The sequence below is a fragment of the Periplaneta americana genome, chromosome 6 (genome assembly GCF_040183065.1).
Source record: "Periplaneta americana isolate PAMFEO1 chromosome 6, P.americana_PAMFEO1_priV1, whole genome shotgun sequence".
NCBI classification, from domain to species: domain Eukaryota; kingdom Metazoa; phylum Arthropoda; class Insecta; order Blattodea; family Blattidae; genus Periplaneta; species Periplaneta americana.
Genome location: NC_091122.1, coordinates 144,526,466 through 144,546,045, shown reverse-complemented (window position 1 = coordinate 144,546,045; position 19,580 = coordinate 144,526,466).

Below are 19,580 nucleotides of genomic sequence, written 5' to 3'. Positions count from 1 at the left end.
AAAATCAACATTAAAAATGCCACCGTGTGTAGTGTTCATTTTCTACCAGAAGATTATGAGAGGGACCTGAAAGCCGAGCTCTTGAACATTAAACCTAAAAAGATGCTTAAAATTTCTGCAGTTCCTTCATTGCATCTGGACATCGATTCAAGACCAAACAAGATGAATATAGAGGCTTCATCTTCACACCAGCTAGAGTCACCACAAATTACGGTAAGTGACAGACAGACAAGGCAGATTAATCGACATTCAAGAAAGCGAGGGCTTGAGAGATTGAAGACACTATCACCCAAGAAGAAGAAGTTTGATGTTGGTACAATTACAGATAGCACTAGTGACTCAGAAAGACATTTGAAAGCACGGTTAGACAAATTAGAGAAAGATAATAAACAAATGCAGACTGAAATGAATAAGTTAAAACTTAAAAATAAGTCACTGACCTTGGCTCTGAGCAGGAAAAGTAAACATATACAGCAACTTGAGAACAGAATTAATGCAAAGGTAAAAGAGAGAGTTTCCATTGTTTTGAGAAAAATGTTTACAGAAAACCAGATCAAGAACTTGTTGGTGACAAAAAAGAAGCCAAAATGGACAAGAGAAGATATAAGCAGAGCCTTGACATTCCGCTCAATATCGAGGAAATGCTACATATATTTAAGGCAAAGTGTAGGAATCCCCTTACCATCACTGTCAACTCTAAGGCGCTGGGTTTCCAATTCCTTTAAGTGCAGGCCTGGCATATTAAGTGATGTTTTATTTATGATGCAAACTCAATGCAAGAATTTAACAAAAAATGAACTTTTATGTATCCTGAGTTTTGATGAAATGAATGTGGATGCAAGAGTGTGCTATGACCAAGATGAGGATAAAGTTTATGGGCCTCACAGCCAGGCACAAGTCGTAATGGTTCGAGCGCTATGCAGTAATTGGAAGCAGCCAATATTTTTTGATTTTGACGTTACAATGACAGGATCACTGCTAAAAGAAATCATTTTAGAAGTGCAAAAGGTGGGTGTTGTTATTGTGGGAGTTGTAAGTGACATGGGTGGGAAAAACAAGAGAGTGTGGAAGGATTTGGAAGTAGATCACAAGAAAAGTTGTTTTGATAACCCCAGTGATGACACCAAGCGCATATGGGTTTTCCAAGATGTGCCACACATGATAAAATTATTGAGAAACCACTTCATTGACGATGGTTTTACTTTACCCAGTGGGAAGATAATTAACAAAACCATTATCGAGAATATTTTATCTATGGATGGAGGTGAAATAAAAATCTGCCCGAAACTGAAATATAACCATCTAATGGCATCATGTAGAGACCGACAGCGTGTCCGTCCTGCATGTGAATTATTTTCAAATCACGTTGCAAAAGCCATTAGTTACCTCTTGCCAAATGAACATGAAGCATCAGAATATTTCAAACTTGTTAATGATGTTTTTGATATTTTCAATTCTAGGATTCCGGACAGTGAACAAATTCCCATTGCAAGTGGTTTTGGCATACATTTTAAAGACCAAGAGAATATCCTAAGGACATTTCATACCATGTGTGAAAAAATGAGAGTTGGCAAGAACACTTCACTGCTTCCTTTTCAGAAAGGTTTTATAATGTCCATTAGATCTTTATTAGGTTGTTTTTCTGACCTCAGAAAATTGTATGGGCTAAGCTACATCTTAACTGCTAGACTGAACCAAGACTGCCTTGAAAATCTTTCCTCTCAAATAAGAGCATTGGGACGCACTTACGACCATCCCCTTCCAGTAGAATTTAAAAACCGTTTGAGGCTGCTTATAATGAGTCGCAACATTTCAGACATTTCGTTCAATTCCTCAGCTGTTGAACTAGAAGCAGATACAATTGATTATCTTACTTCTAACCTTTTTGCAGGACTTCTACCAGACATGACAGAGGCATTGGCAATGATAGAAAATGATTCTGAAATTTCAGAAATTACTGTTGAAAACCTTCTTGAAGCAAGAGTCATACAAAATGTTTCTGAATTTTCCAGCGAAGGTCTACGATATTTGGCTGGCTATATTGCTTTTCGCTGTAGTGAAGTGGATAGATCATTAGGGGATCCTACAGGCCAATTAATTAGTGTTACACCAGATGCATTGCCGGTACATCAGGGCTGGATTGAAAAACTGTCTCGAGGAGGTCTGCTCAAACCATCAGATGAATGGCTATGCACAGTGAAACAGTTTGAAGTAGTGTTTGTAGGAGTGCATGGTGATAAATTAAACTGCTGCAACGTCATTAAGGGCATGTGTAACATTCTCGCACAGAAGTTTCCACATGTACATCCATTAATAATTAAAATATATACAAGAACAAGGACATTTATCCGCATTCGTTCACTGAATACGGCAGCGAAGACTGCAAGAGCAGCGGAACTACAAAGAAAGAAGGCACGTAAATGGCAAGCTTCTGCTAGGCGCTGACAAGAGAGAAGAATTCATTCCAATCTTCAGGGAGGGGGAAAAAGGTATGTGATATAAATACCTACTTAATGATTATTGTGTTTGAAAATATGCAGCCTATTTTCAAACATAATGAAGTGTTCACAACTTCACATATCCATAGTCAATGAATGGCATGAGGTGGCTAGCTTTATTCTCCAACCGACTTCACCCCGTGGAGTCATGGTAATTTTAAATGAGGCTGAAAGGGCTCTAGAGCCAATCTAGGTCCAAAGATGTCAAGCATAATATGTTTGTAACATTTAATATAGTTTATAGCTTTAAGTGAGTTATGTTAATAATCAGCTTAATGTGTATTATAACGAGTATTTGAAAATATAGGACTAATGATATAGTAATATATATGGAAAAATTATGTGCCTATATTAATTAAAATACATAGGCCTACTATCAGAAATAATTAGGCCTACCCATGGCTTTATTATTTCTGCATGTTCTAATAATATTTATTAATGTGTTATGTTTTCTGTCATTGTTATTATGTTAGGAAATTATTAGCATTCACTATGTAATTGTTCTATTTAATAACGAACATTTCTTATGAAGGGTAACTATATTTTCTGATACAAAAATATTATTTCGTACAAACTCTTCTCCAGTTTAGAAGATGAAATTACTTGTAACACATAGGGATAAGACACGCTTAATATAGTTTCCTTTTGTGAGTGGTACATTTTTCCTCACAAATAAAAGTTAAACAAAAAACAAATTGTCGTTTAAAAGAATTTTGTGCGATAACTTGTTACAAATACTTCGGTGCTAGGAGGCCATAATGCATCCCGTGGCTAACGAGCTTCCGAAGTGACGTCAAGAGTTCGTCTGCTAGCGGAAATTGCCGAGTGGCTCTACCTTATAGTAAATCCATATACCTTGCCACAACCTTCCACATCAAATGTAAATAATAAAACCACTCCTAGCGAAGACATTCAAACATCACAAACACTTCCATTGACTGCTGAATCCCAAATTGATTCTAGCGTAGCTATGCGTATCAACAACCAAGATCTACACAAGAACAACCCCACCATCATATATCAAAACTGCCTAAAAATCCAAATCACACCACCTCGACAAACCTGGTCCCAAAAATTCAGCTCAACAACCCTTATTTTTGAAAATCAAAAACACTTTGATAAATTCATCTCCTCTTACCCACCTAACACTTTCGGCCCCAATGCAGAATACGCTATTAAAATTAGCAGACCGAACAGAAATACTGATAGTGCACAATTTTCCGCCAAAGAAACCAACTTAGTTGCTACTGGAATCTCCCCAGAAATAGATATAGAAACAATATCAACAGCAATGACTAAAATCAAATTAGATCACACTAGGATCACAAGAATCAGAAACAGCTACGGTCCAACGCCTCTTGTTCGCATCTTCACAAAAAACCCGAACACCATATCGATACTTCTCAGCGAGGGCCTCCGACTGTGGGGCAGAACATATCATTGTGACCCGCCCAAACTAGCAAAACGCCATATTCCATGCAGGAACTGTCATCAGTATCTGCATGAGAAGAAAAATTGCACAAACCCCACAGTATGTTTTCACTGTGGGAACATTGGTACTTCCTGTACTCATAAAGAACGACCACATCATTGCGCCACCTGTCATAGAGACGGACATTATACAGAACAGATGCACTGTCCACTATATCCACGCGACATCCAACTCCCAGATGAACCTACATATAGACCATTCATCAAGAAACAAAATATAGATTCGCCACTTAAACCTAGCCAAATGACACCCCCAACCCAACCTCCGTCTCTTAACACATTAAATTTCCCATCCCTCAATTCCGTTGACAGCGACATATCCATCAAACCAAATGAAACCACCAACAGTTCCAAACCACACACATTTGCTCAGATCATGACAACATCCCAAAAAACCGATGAAAATGATCTCCCCACCCCCCAACAAATCGCCAAATTAATCGATGAACGTATCGCCATCCACATAACCCGCATTGAAAAATACATCGACGAAAAAATTAATCAAGCCATTAACAAACTAACACAATTTATCACAGCCACAACAATAAACATGACTCCACCCTCACGACTTGAAAATACCACAGCCACTATCAATGCCACAGCCAAAAAGACCATAAATAGAAAAGTCAGCGTTACACCTTATGGAAACAATATAGATGTAATAATTACACCCATAGTCCAGAAAGTCCAGACTATGATAGGATGCGCAATAGAACAAGCCCTGGCAATACCCCACCCACACTATCAAGTACCAGCGAACATCCCACCGACTGCTGGAGAGCTGCCAACGCCTAAACGCCTGGAAAGCAACATTACAAACAAACTGTGACTGCCCTCACCACTGCATAGTGATGCACGACAGATATCGTTTTATAACTAAACAAAAAATAAATTGCATTTCCAAATTTACACAAGCCCAATAATATAATTTAATTATCTCACAAATAGTACATGTTTTCTCCTCACATTACAACAAAACGACCCCCATAACCTTCTTTTTAAAATCTTCTTTCTTACTTTCTACCCACCTGTCTTCTTTCCACGTCTCAATCTCATAAAGCCTCAAATATCTAACATTCTAGTACCACTACACTCACAAGCACTCAAGGTCGAAGAGGGCATTGTAATGTAAGACCCTAAAACGACCGCTGACTCTGCCAGTAATCAACACTGAACGGGGAAATAGGATTAGTACTCTCTATATACCTTGGGAAATAGGATTCGATAGTACATTTTCCACTATTGATTGCCTATATGAATAAGTCGGGTCTATATGACTATAAGATATCTATCGGTAATGTGGTTAAACTTGGACCTAGAGACAGCACCGATCAAGTCTTCACCTCACTTCGCGCACGCGCAATAGAAGCATTCTGTCGGCTTTTGTTCGGTCTGTTATAGTGGGAAGGGAGTATAATATCACGGGGGCGTCCAGTGAGTGATCCCTACCTACGTAAGATTAAACTAGCATGCAAATATACGCTAGCCTCTGGCAAGCCAGAAGACGTACAGGAATGCCTACATAATCTGCAAAAATGGGCCGAGACAAATGGACTCCTCATCAACAAAGAAAAAATCGCGCAGATGATATTCAGGAAAGGTAGCAGAGTATCAGAGAAAGACATAATGCAGATTGGAGACGGGAGGTTACAAATCGTTAATTCGTACAAGTACCTTGGGGAGATTTTCCAAGCTTCTGGAACAACGTTCAACATGCACGTCAAACAAAAGGCGATCTCGGCAATTAGAGCAATGAATGACGTAAACCACATACAGCCACTCACCCTGGACACGGCGATGAAAATATTTAAGGCAAAAATAGTACCCATACTGACGTATGGAATATATACAGGGACATCATTTTATTTTTACTAACATGTTTAATATTAACCTGGCTATACCTCTGGATCAACGCCGTTTGCTACTTCCTTCCACGATTGGAGTTCGATGATACTGGCTTAATATACAAACAAATCACTTTACTAGGTATAGGAGGGAAGAAAAGTAGTTCATACATTTACGTAAACTAGGAAATATCGAAATTTTCAATTTGATAATTTTCATTAGGTTTTTGTTTAATCAAAATACAGTACTGTATTAAGAATAAGTGTTTTTACTCACGAACTGAGTTATCTATGCGAACGTATTAATTATGCAGTGTATATTGTACTGTTACAGCACATTAGCGTACAATATGGAGAATGAAGTTAAATTGAAAAATAATCACAATATGGATATTTAAACACATTTTTGAAAATGATGGCCGTTCATTTCGATACAGGCTTTAGTTTTTTTGTGCATATTATCGCACTATAGACTACTGTACCTAGTTTCAATTACCAGTTTCGTCCTTCGTACTAGTAACTCATGTTGAAATAATTCTGTACCTACTCTATAAAAGAGTATCTTACGTACTGTAAATTCAATCTTCACTTCTGCCCGATCCGAAAAGATAAAATTACTCAGACATACTAACTTATCTACTGCCCGTCCAAGTAGTTATGTCGTAGGGTCGTAGAAAGGAGGAAATCACGTGACAATTACTTAACGAGGCCCTTTTACTTAAGTTATTTTAAACAGTCTATAATATTACGTAGACGTCCAATTCCTAACAGAAATTAATGTTCTCAGAAAAGAGCTAAGACAGCCCAGCCACTAGCTGGCGAATAAAAGCTGGTGGGGGAAACCGGGATACGACGTAGGCAAATGGACGACAGTACCTTGCGAAAATGATTCAATATTGAAAGCTCTTTCGTCACTGGAAAACGCGAACATATTTTTGGAACGTACTGTTTACTATGACCGTAAAGCTACTATGACTGTATATGCGGTCTTAGATCTGTGTGGAGGACGATTGAACTTCATTAGTAGAAGGGGTGGGAGTGAAGTACATTCAAAAACTCAGGTACAATAAAAATTGAAGTAAAAATAAAATGAAGTCCCTGTATAATATGGGAGCGCCTGAAAAAGAGAGACGTCAAAATCTGGGAGAACGTCAAGGCAACCTACTTAAAGAAGGTGCTCGGTGTGTCGAAATACACACCGTCCAGACTCACATACCTGCTCTCCAGAGAACCCTACCTGATTGAAGACCTACGACATTCCCTGTTGCTGCCAACTACGGAGGCCTACGAGAATCTACTGATCGAGATCCTGCAGAAGAGGAAGGAAGTAGAAGAAGAATTTTACACCACCAGTGCCATGACCGACAGAAGCTGGGAAGGAGCAAATCAGCAAATGAGGAACGTTGTTACCAGACTGGCGGTACACGGATTTCACCATAAAGTGTGCGGCATAGATAGGTTCCATGAAGTATCTGAAAACTGCATATGCAAACTGTGTGGTGAAAAATGTGGCAAATACGACGTTCTGAACTGCAAAAAGAATGCCAAAACCGTGACTGAACTCAGTATAGACTAGCTATTCTGCAAACTTGTGCGTATTTCCTATTATTAATATACGCTAAACAAACATTGTAATTTTTTTTTACTTACTCCTTTCCTAGGCTGAAAGCTGAGAATACTGTCAAATGCACTGGTGAATATTCTGCCCCCTCTTGAAGCATTTAGCTTGTCCACATTGTGTAATGTCACTTCACTGTCACAATAAATGTCACGTTTCTCACAATCAAACAAATCTACAGTATCTTGCAATACGACACATAAAACGATTAGGTACAATGAGTACAGATAATGTTATTATATTTGTCCAACTTACGCAATTTCACAATTAGTCGGTCCGAGTGGCGCAGTCTGCATATCACTTAGCACTGGCTTTCTATTTCCAAGGTTGCAGGTTCGATCCCAGATCAGATCAGTAGCATTTAAGTCAAAAGTCTAATGTCAGTAGATTTAGTCGCATATAATAACGAAAAAACTCATGCGGGACAAAATTCCAACACACGGGCACAGGCCTTGATACAGTACATACAAATAACCGTCGTTAAATAAATATAACAGTTTCACAATCGGACCTGTTACATGCAATGCCAATGGATGGTTTATATTACAAAGTACCGATAGTTAAAGTAAATAACACAAATAATAATTGTTTGTCTTGTATATATCGGTACTGTAATAGTAATATACGTTACAAGAGCGGTATGTTGACGTTTTCGTGTTCGAGGAAAACATTGAAAAAGCGAAACGTAGTTGAGCTTTTTTTAATTTCCGAGAACATGAAAACAAACATACCGCTCATGTATCGTACATTATTTTGTGCGAAGATCGTTTATTACATACCTGAAAGACGAATTTCTAATTAGTTGCAATGAAATCTCCATGTTGGTTTCTGTTTAATAACGGCAACTTCGGAAAACCAAAATATCTTTCTTCAACATTGTTTAGGTGAAATTGCAATGTTAATTATTGTTTTTAAATATTTGCAAAAATCAAGTAAATTCTACTACTCCACGAAACTTATTGCATTCCTGATACAAGTAACATTAAGGAAGCCGTGAAAAAATGAACAAGATTCCAGATGCCGATGTTATTACTGCAATATGTTATATAAATAATATTGTTAAAAATATTAAAATGAAAAATAAATCATTACATAACCTTACCGTTTGTTTTAAGTTCGCATTTCTAGACTGGGTGAAAAAAAAAGACAGACGTATATCACGGCCTGCTGGAGTATAGTAAACTCGGAAAACAATTTATAGCAACAATGTTGAAGAAAGATATTTTGGTTTTCCGAAGTTGCCGTCATTAAACAGAAACCAACATGGAGATTTCATTGCAACTAATTAGAAATTCGTCTTTCAGATATCTAATAAACGATCTTCGCACAAAATAATGTACGATACACGAGCGGTATGTTTGTTTTCATGTTCTCGGAAATTAAAAAAGCTCAACTACGTTTCGCTTTTTCAATCTTTTCCTCGAACATGAAAACGTCAACATATCGCTCTTGTAACGTATATTACTATCACACTTCCTATTGTGTTGAATATCGTGCTTGAAGTATTATGTTAGTAGCGATAGCATGACTTTCCTCCAGAGAAGGTTTGGACATTTTATTTTTAGATTTTCCCTTGGATTTTTTTGTTGAAAACAGCCTCTGTGGACGGATTTTTTTGTTCCCAGGGCAAACACTGACGCCAGCTTTGAATTGTTCTGCATGTTGTCCATTGTTGCGTCTAACTGCGGTCAATATGGCTTGCAGAGGTGCAAAATGGTGGCCTTGATTTCTTCTTCTGTTTCTATCTTATTTATCTCTTCTGCCAGTTGTTTCTGTACTCTTTCTAATAACTTCTGTTTTTTTGTTTCGAGCGATGTAGAAGTACATGTCTGTGTAGCTGTGCGCTTCCTAAGTGCTTCTGTGAGCATTTCTACCTCAGTGACAGTCATTGATGTTTCAGCTTCATCTATCACCAGGGATCCCACATTTTCGCTATCTTCAGGCTGACGGGAATTGGTATTTGTTACACGGCACACAAGATGGCTATGTTTACACATATTCCATTTAATTGCCGAATCAATGCACGTACATGCGTATTGATGGATGCAAGCTTTACATGCGTCACAAACAATTTTAACATTCGCAAAGTTGAGTGATATTTCTAACACTATATATTTCTTTCACCTGAGAAGAGGAAATCACATTCCATGTATCACCATTTGCTGAGACAAGATCGCTTGGCATTGTTAGACTTTTCTTGTGTCGTTGTCTCAAATCTGATATTTTAGACGTTACTTTCCTTTGTGCAGAATTACTAATCTATCAATCAGCTTATCGCGGACGAAAGTCATAATGGCATGAATGGCTTTATCCAGGCGCTTCACATTTTTGCCCTGGAAATAGATATGTTTTATTGTTCCGTGTATTCTTTCAAGGTGCATGTTGGTATTTAAACCGGTGTGAATTCTGTGACAATAGGCCCATAACTCTTTACAGGAAACATAAGAATTTTGAAAATAATTTCCAAATTCGATAGTATCCGGATCACGACGCATAATTTGCAGTCCTTCTTCTAGAAGTAAAATAAATGTGTCAGGATCCGTCTCTTGCAATATCGTTCGGACGAGCTCGTAGATTTCCACTTGTTTTATTTTGGTGAGGTTTTTACGCCACGCCCTGTCTACATGCCAGGCGCAAAACAATCTTTTCCAGGGAGGCCCCATAACTTCACACCATGAGTTATAAAAAGCATCAGCCATATCGGACATAAGCACTTCCGGCATGATTTTTTCAGTTTCACGGAAAATGTGCTCTAAAAATAGTTTGATCTGTTTTGTTTAAAATCATAAACGCAAGGAAATCCTTGTCTCAGATCGTCCAGCACAAGTACGGTAACTAACTCAAATCCGTAGCTATTGACACTAGAGTTGGGCAACACGATTCTTTTTCAGAAGTCGATTCCAACGATTCAATCACACATTACGAATCGATTCTAACGATTCGTTCACGATTCTTCTCAGTCTGCGATTCCAACTATTCTTTTGAATCGTCAACGAGTTCACGATTCTTCCCAGTCTGCGATTCCAACTATTCTTTTGAATCGTCGCAAGACACTTTCCTTTGCAAACCACGCGTAGAACAAAAACGTTCTACATCTCTCTCATAGATGGCATAAGAGGCGAGACATTGGATTGTCTCTTTCTCATTGGCTGGAACCATTCAGTATGGACTCCATTAGTCTACAAAATTACCGAAGATAATGTCTCTAAATTATAATTTATCAACTGAACCTTATTATGAAGTACATTTTTTGCATTACATCTCTATTTAACTATGCAAATTTCAGGTTTGTGTTCATTATTTTCCATACTTAACAAATGCAGTACATATTTTGATTTCACTCTCGCTCGGGAGCATTCGACACGGTTCGGAAATGTCCGTTGACAGGTTACATCAAACAACGAATAGAATCGTGGGTTACGATACCATGCCGATTCCTTCATATTCTTTTGAATGACGATTCGTTACGATTCGTTTGAACGACGATTCGTTACGATTCTTTTGAACGACGATTCGTTGATACCACGAATCGATTCTTACGATTCTTTATTATTAGTCGTTCGAATGAACGATTCGTTCACGAATCGACCCAACTCTAATTGAGACCATGTGTAGGCCTACTATCCATACACACACAGTCGCTTCCGTACTTCTTCAGCATACCTCGCTGCGCATCGTTCATCAGCAACAATACAAAGTCATCCTTGCTGAGGCCTATGTATTCTTCACCTTGTACACGTGAATTGTCGCTATCCTGCATTGCGTGCACCCACGCACTCACACTTGTACCGTCGTCTTGATGCCGTATTGTGCCATAGTTTAAATTGAAGCTCCGTTCAATGTTCTGCAGAACTTTTTGAGAAAGTAAGTGCAGTTAAGTGCAGCCTTTCTAACTCATCACTGATGGAACTTCTAATTTCATCTAAAATTGTACTCATAGGAATATGAGCAGCGATTTTTTATGCAATCAGCTTTCGTTCTTGCCGTTTCAAACGTAAATGTCCTAATTCCCACTGGTGACCTACGTGTGTAATTGTATGATTTATTTTGCATACTCCATCTGCTGTCATTGTCACCTGAATGCTAGCTCGGCAGAAACTATTTATTTTGCAGCTGCCTTGAGTTTTGAGGTGCCTATCCCCCTTACACTTGGAAATGTAATTACCAGAGCGGTGGCACTGGTAACTGTCAGTAGCGGCTCATCGTAAAGAAAATAGGTGAAGTGCTGTTCACATACACAAATGCATGAACAGTTTTGCTAACATAATAAGGCCTACTATCCGTAAACTACGTACAATTTTACTAGTTCTAGAACACATGCAAACAGGAAAATTAATTTATTTCAGGACTCACCCAATTTCTTGCATACAATGTCAATCCTCCTATCTTTTAATCCTACATCGTAGTGTATATTGTATGTTTAATCACTATAGTGCAATTAATCAAATACTTAGGTACCAGTATATAGAAAATATTAATAAACGAGTGCGAAATATGTATCCCGAAAATGGCACGGTTTGTAATATATTGGAAATGCCGTTTTGCAGACATAAATATGAGGATGGAAAAGATGTTTTAAATTCTGGACGTCCTACAATTCCATTTGTTCTTTGTTCTAAAAAGTGCTAAAAATAGAGAAGTTGTATGAAATAACAAATTATTCCGATGAAAGAAGCTTTTCTCTTCGATAAGACTGAAAATTTCATTTGGAATGCCACATAACAGGAGAGACTTTCATCATTAGCCCCATAGCTTTGCATAGAGATATACTGTCCACCCTCAGTTAAACTCAGACATTTTATTAAGATGTCATCGACAGGTTTGCTGTTTTAATAGACTTTATACACTTATCACTAATATACTCTAAATACATTAAATAATAAGTTAATAAGTACTAAACTACATGTGTACATTTACGCGCGCGTTAAACGTTCAAGTACAAGAGCTGGAACAAACCTGTCAAACTCATGAGAAGAAATAATACACGCGGCGGAAAACAACTTTTAAACTTTACAAATGTATGTGGCGTGCATTCCTGATAAAATAACATATAGCCAGCTAATTTACCGTATGCGAGCCCAAATATTTTCACCTCTACAGTATCATAGGTTTCAATAGACACCGCTCGGCGCTCGTAACAGTTGACATTATTCTATTCAGCGGACGGTTACAGGTACTATTTATACAACTAAACACTGTTTATAACGACTGAAAATAACACTTTTTTTGTTTTAGAAATACGGAACCAGTAATAACTAGAATTAATTATTAATACGAGATAAAATTGTGTTTTACACGCAAATAGGTGAAATGATACTTCACCTACTTCACCTGAATAACCGCCCCTGGTAACTGTACATTTTCGTCCTATCTCTACAACTTTTCACACCTCTAAGCCTCACGAAGGAAGAGTGTGTCTCTTTTTCTGCAGACTCCTTCCAACTACAGAAGTCTGTGAAAGATGAGAACTGCTTTTCTTCAGTCTTCAATTGTATGTCATGTTTAAATTCAAAACGTGCAACGATGTCTTTTCTTACAGAACATGTAAAATCGCAGATGCTACATTTAATGTTTTTATTGAGTTCGGGAAAATTCACTGAATGACATTGTTTTTTATGACGACGGAGATTTGAGGACCGATAAAAATATTTGTCACATAAGTCACACTGATAATTACCCTTTCCATTATCTCTCCTACCTTTAGGCGCTAATTCGTTTACCTGTGAAGGATGACACTTCTTAATATGTGCTCGCAGGCTCTTATTCAGTTCGTATTCACGACCACACACGGAACACAGGAACATTATTGCTGTTCATTCGAACATAAATGAATAACGAATTTAATACAACACAGGAAGGAATGAATCTTGAAATTTACTCACTTCACATTTGCGCGGGATCACTTGTTAATAATGTGCCAGCATTCATCCCACACTCGGAACAGAGTTCATGACCACATTTTCGCGCGGGATCACTTGTTCATAATAATGTTCCACCATGTTCTTCTTGTCGACATGGTTGGCGAGTTGGTATAGCGCTGGCCTTCTACGCCCAAGGTTGCGGGTTCGATCTCGGGCCAGGTCGATGGCATTTAAGTGTGCTTAAATGCGACAGGCTCCTGTCAGTAGACTTACTGGCATGTAAAAGAACTCCTGAGGGACAAAATTCCGGCACATCCGGCGACGCTGATATAACCTCTGCAGCTGCGAGCGTCGTTAAATAAAACATAACATTTTAACCATGTTCTTCTTCGGTTAGTGTGCACAACAACAAATGGAACACAAGAGCTCGTATTCACGTCTGCACACGGAACAGAGGATATTACAATAAAACTTCATTACTATTCATAAGGACATAAATACATTTCGATAATTCAAACTGAAAGTGACTTCACTAATTTTCCACGTGTACTCCACTTTCAGTCCCCGGATGTTTCCGAAAGCGTCCGATCTGCGACACGAACATTTCCGAGTATCCCGGGGTGCGCATGCGCAATGCAATCATGAAGACTTGATCGGTGCTGTCTCTAGGTCCGAGTCATATTGTGCAATAGGCAGTTGAAAGTACCGTATTTGCTCGAGTAATTTGCGCCCCGCGTATTTTGCGCACCCTAATTTTTAAGGGATTATTTTGAACTTTATTTTTGCTCCGTGTATTTTGCGCACACATTTTACGTACATATTTTTTTCAGTGTAGTAGGGATTTTCCTTCCCTACAGTCCATCGTAGATCATTCACCAGCAACTGAAGTACCTGCTTCAGAAAGAAACCCCAAAGTCCCGCTACTTTAACAATGCTTGTCCTTGGTAGAGACAAGTTACCGGTATAGAAAATTAGCCCTACCGTAAATACTTACCTATACATATACTAATTGAGATAAACTCAGAACAGGACCTCTTATTTGAAAAATCCGCATATTTTACGCACCCCAATTTTTTCAGTGGCCAAAGTTAATTAAAAAGTGCGCAAATTACGCGAGCAAATATGGTACAAAAAACATACATATGTTAAAGTTTAATGGAGTCTTACAACAATGACAAGAAATTACTGAATAAAATTTAGGTACTAACACAGTATATTATATACAATCGCGAAGCTCAATACGTAGTAAATATGCAAACATTAGATAGTTGCTCACCACTAGGATCGCTAATATCGCCTCATTACAGGCAATGCAAAATAGTACCGTTACAGTCTATTGTTTCTAGCACCCTCAAAACTCAAGCTTCGTGACTGTATATAGTAGACTGTGGTACTAATTAAGAACGATGTCGTCAATTGCCTTCCTCTGTAGGCCGAAACGTTGCCAGGTCTGTAAGAAGAAACCGGGAATAGTTCCGCGCGCTCCAACCATAAGGCCTATTACTTCAATTTGTTGTAGACCGTATTTGTCCATGAAATATGGAACGGTACGTACATAGATGTCTCCCCCCCCCCCATTTACATCTTCAGGTTGGCTCTTGTTTTTCAAATCTAACGGTAGGATCGATGATGTAGTCATTGTTGTTATTTGGCGGGATGGCAGTCATGTCTATTCTTCTTGTACTGCCATTGTCTGCCAGTCTGTGTACTTCTTCGAACACTTGAAAATTTATTGATCTAAACTGTTCGGCGATCATCGAACGAATTCTATGGTGTCGTGAGTTACGGAGTACTTCACCGTGAGGACAGGAGCCCAGGACATGTGCAAGCGTTTCTGGCTCTCTGTGGCATCGCCGACATAGGATGTTGTCCCGAGTCCTGCCCGGAAGGGAACGTACGGAAGACATTTGTGCAATCATTTTAATAGCTTCGCGCCACTCGCCACTCGCTCACTCGCTAGAGGTTAGGCCTTCACGATGTCGTAATGAATATAAGACTGTAATTATTATAGTAACCTGACAATTTATTCAGATATCAGGCTCAAGTTCTTAACAAACAGATGTAATGCTTGAATCAACATAAGTTGATAATTTTCATAAATGCAAATAATACTTGAATAATAGCAATATAAGTTGATAATTTTCATAAATGCAATATGACTATTTCCAGTAAAATTTTATTGATTATCGTGAGGTTCATTTGTTCTTGCCCAGTGGTGTATTTCTAAACAGAAAAGTACCCTGGCTCTGCGATTCGGCAATACTGACAATAGTTGCTTTCGTCGTCGCTGCCATCATCGCCATAATCAACGTCGTCACCACCATAACTAACACCATGATTTCTGCAGGAATTTTTATGGAATGTTAGACGAGAATACATGGATTCGAATCTAAACAAAGAGGTTGTTAGTTAGGTCTGCAGAGTAGACATCAATATGAAACTGTTTAGACCTCCTATAAATAAAATATGACTTTATAAATGAAAAATTTGGCGATAATTAGAAAATCAGAAAAGTGGCCTGACGCCGCCCGACCTCGAAAGATAGTAGGCCTACCTTGGCGCCTAGGCCTGAAATACACCCCTACTCTCGTCATGTTTTAATACAGGGACATCATTTTATTTTTACTTCAACTTTCATTGTACCTGAGTTTTTTAATGTAGGCCTACTTCACTCCCACCCCTTCTACTAATGAAGTTCCAATTGTCCTCTACACACTGATCCAAGACCGCATATAGTAAACAGCACTGGGTTAGTGAGTATAGTACGTTCCAGAAATATGTTCTCGTTTTCCAGTGACGAAAGAGCTTTCAATATTGAATCATATTTTCGCACAGGTGCTCTCCGTTTGCCTACGTCGCATCCCTATTTCCTCCACCTGCTTCTGTTCGCCCCTCTGTAAAAGCTGGGCTGTCTTAGCTCTTTTCTGAAAACATTAATTTCTGTTAGGAATTGGACGTCTACGTAATATTATACAACTGTTTAAAATAACTTCAATAAAAGGGCCTCGTTAAGTAATTCACTGTCACGTGATTTTCCCCCTTTCTACGAACCTGCGACATAACCACTTGGACGGACAGTGGATAGCATGTCTGAGTAATTTTATCTGTGCAGTCGGGCAGAAGTGAAGATTGAATTTACAGTACGTAAGGTACTCTTTTATATAATAGGTATAGAATTATTTCAACATGAGTTACTAGTACGAAGGACGAAACTGGCAATTGGAATTAGATGCAATAGTCTATAGTGCGATAATATGCACAAAAGAACTGAAGCCTGTATCGAAATGAACGGCCACCATTTTCAAAAATGTTTTTAAATATCCATATTATGATTATTTTTCAATTTAACTTCATTCTCTATATTGTACGCTAATGTGCTGTAGACAGTATAATATACACTACATAATGGATGCGTTCGAATGGCTAACTCAGTTCGTGAGTAAAAACACTTATTCTTAATACAGTACTGTATTAAGATTAAACAAAAACCTAATGAAAATTATCGAACTGAAAATCGCGATATTTCCTAGTTTACGTAAATGGATGAACTACTTTTCTTCCCTCCTATATCTAGTAAAGTGATTTGTTTGTGTGTTACGCCAGTATCATCGAACTACAGTCGTGGAAGGGGGAGCAATCTGTGTTTCCGGTTCTCTAAAGGTATAGCCAGGTTAATATAAAAATGTTAGTAAAAATAAAATGATGTCCCTGTATATTTGGTCTTTGAGTAATACAAAAGAATAAACGCACTCGAATGTGAAGTGGTATTTGGGAATATATATGCAAAATGTTCAATACGAGCAATACGGTTTAACAATTCAGACACCTATTAACAATTAAATAAAAGATTCAAGTTAAAGTTTTTAATTGGTTATTTTACGACGCTGTAACAACGGCTAGGTTATTTAACGTCGATGGAATTTGTGACAGCGAAATATTTGTGAGAGGAGGCTTAGGATTCGCCATAGATTACCTGACATTCGCTTTACGTTTGGAAAAAACATCAGAAAACCCCCAACCAAGCAATCAGCCCAAGTGGGAATCGAACCCACGCCCGAACGCAGTCCTGGAAAACATTGCTATCAAGATTTAGACCGAAGTATACTACTTAATTATTTTTATTGTTTTACTGACAAATTTATCTATCTTGCTAATAATGCATCTTGTTCTGTCGTAGGAATGTTGGTGAAAGAATTCAACAGAGCATATAGGAGTGTGATCAAGTTTTCATTTCTTCATTGATACTGGTAAGCTTACCTGACATCACAAAAGTTTTACGGGAATATTTGTTACATATGGAGTGCCATGGTTGTGAAACTACGGAAAGGTACCGACTGTCCGACCAAGTGTCGCAGAGTCATCGAAACGGGGGAAATCACGTGACAGTTACGTACTTACTTAAAGGGACTCTTTTCTTTAAAAGGGATCACAACACAAAAATCTAAATTTAGTTTCTTTGTTCCGGGTGTCAAGGTTCCTCTGGTTGGCCACTCCCGCCTTAGCCAGTGATGTTGTCTGTCTCGACTATCCCATTCGCATAGGAAAAAGGTATCCCATTTGTAGTCCCAATAAAAGGTTGATAATTATTAGGTTTATCTCAATTTTAATCTTCTTATTCTTTAGATGAGGGTAACTATTATTAGTTATTCATTTAATAATAATATTGTAGAAAAACTGATTCAATATTATGTAACCAACGAACTGTTAAACGCCAGGAATTGACATGTCTTAAATCATAGCCAGGAAGAGAAATATAAGATAAATAAATGTAAGGAAGTCAGCTACCTAATGGGGTTTGAAATATCTGGTGCTCTAAGGTCTATTAATATAACTGAATTTCTCAAAATAGTAATGATTAAAATAGCTTAAATAACTTGTCCATAAGCAGTTTTTAATTTTGAAAAACTACGAATTTCTCGACCAAGTATCGAGAGAAGAATTTAGAAAATTCCTAATTATATTCAAGAGGAAGTTTAAAAAAAGAAGCAAGAAAAGTTGTATATTATTCACTGACTCTTGATGACAGCAATGACATTACTGATACAGCAAAGCTTGAGATTTTTATCTGCGGGATTGATCAAGATGTTAGTACAGAACCACCACTGGTTGTAGTTTTCATGCCAAGTAACTTTCCTCCGTCTCTTTACTTCATTGGCTGTCTGTCGCATGTAATCACTGCAGCTCGAGTTTTGGTCACCGCTGGTTTAGAATAAGCAACTAAGAATTACTGTTGTCAGACCACATACAAAGATGTTATCATATTTTAACGCTAGATACTATCCATGCCTTCCTATGGTATATAAACGGGACTTTTACGAAACAGAAATTCTTGATTTTCTCGAAAACCTGACGTGATGGGAAAAAACGGATTCCACTCTTGAACTCAGCGCGAAAAATCCGTTTAAGAACACGCACTCATTCGAAAACATCATTTTTGCTGCAGTCTAAGAGCGCACAGTCCTATAAGAGTACGTCCTTCGATTTTTTTTTTATGTTGGGTGCATTGCAAAGCGACCACATGGATGAATATATAATATTATATATTTATCCGGATATCATTTCATAATAATAATAATAATAATAATAATAATAATAATAATAATAATAATAATAATAATATAATGATGATAATAATAATAATAATAATAATAATAATAATAATAATAATAATAATAATAATAATAATAATAATAATAATAATAGGCCTAATACTGACGACGACTGTAGAAAATTAAAGTGTGGATGAAAAAGATCAATGAGGAATGTAGACGGCAAATAATGTTGTAAGTGTACAGAACAACATTTTTCTCCATTCAAATCTTCTTCTACTGATGACATCTGGGATAGTATGCATTAACTAGGATCTATTTTCACTTTGAATTTCACCATATGATTTTTCTGCAGACAATCTGTTTCGACAACTTGAAAAATTACAAATATGGTTTTTACACTCTTTCATATGCCTCCCACAAAAAGAGAGAGAGAAATAAGTACTTATTATGAAACTTAATCTTCAAAATTATTTGCGTATATTTTCTTTCGGATTCTCAAAACGTTTATTTATGTAAAACTGGCAATTGCCTAAACATTCCATGTCTAGTATTATGAGAAAATTGAATTACAGTGAAACTTGTGTAATTCGAATCTGAAGGGCATAAGAAAAAATTCGAATTATGGAAAAATTCGAATTAAAAAAATGGTACTGCAGAAGGCAAACTACAGGTGTACTGTATGTACTATGTATTGCTATAACATTTCAAGACAACAG